Raw genomic sequence first — 1,011 nt, 5'->3', positions numbered from 1 at the left:
GTTGCCCCTGCAGCCATAATCTCTTATGTGAGATACAATAATTCTGGATTTCACACACCTGTAGCTGTGGTGGGAGACCTGGTGGCTTAGTGGTTATGCTTTGGTCTGGGATAAACAAGGTCAGTAGTTAAAAACCTGGGCTTTCTACTCCCGTGAAGAGTTACAGTCTCAGAAACTCACAGGGGCAGTTCTACCTGTCCTACAGGGTCCCTATGAGTTGAGTTTTGTTTTTCTGGTTTGGTAGCTGTGGTGCCATTTTTGAGGCCTTCCCGGCTAACAAACAGGGATGGGATGAGATTTGAGTTCTGCCCTTAGTAGAAGCTGTGAATTGGATCATTCTTTGTTTCATGGTTACCTTAGTTACCGTTACTTACGGTGGATGTAAGCAATATTATATACTGCAGCTGAGAGGAGGAAACTTTCTGGAGGGACCTGGATGATTAAGATTAGGAGGAGGCCAATGTATACAAGAAGTATCTTGCAGCAGCCCCAAGTCATGCATGCGTAAGTACATGCCAAGGGTGGAGAATAGATTGTTACATTTAGATGAAATCTGATTGCACGATCTGACTCCCACCAAAAGTCCTTTCTGTGTCTGGGTTTGGTAAGAAGATGGGGGCAGCTAAGGAGAGGATGCTCCTGTGAATCACCGGGAGCAGGACTCCCTGCAGTGCCACCCTGCTGGGTATGCAGTGTGCCCACTGAGAAGCAGGGGGGTGATCTCATCACCTGCAAAGCCAGGCGTGGAGTGCATCCCTGGCCCCATCATCTGGCTGACCCCTGCCTGACCTACCGAAGTTGGACTGAACATCGCCCACTATGGTGACAGATATTTCCTAGACATTTTGTGAGTTCTGCGGGACTCTGGAGTGTTTGGCAGAACCGAGAGACGTGAGGGACTATACTCAAGGGCGAAGTGACCAGGGAAATGGGAGGAGACTCATATCTTACAAGGGTTGGAATTTTTCCATCTCCAACTCCTTTGGACTGGTTTGGTATTATTACAAAATA

Source organism: Echinops telfairi, unplaced genomic scaffold (assembly GCF_000313985.2).
Source record: "Echinops telfairi isolate 266 unplaced genomic scaffold, ASM31398v2 ScPeMD7_29;HRSCAF=101, whole genome shotgun sequence".
In the NCBI taxonomy this organism is placed as follows: domain Eukaryota; kingdom Metazoa; phylum Chordata; class Mammalia; order Afrosoricida; family Tenrecidae; genus Echinops; species Echinops telfairi.
This window is presented reverse-complemented; position numbering follows the sequence as displayed.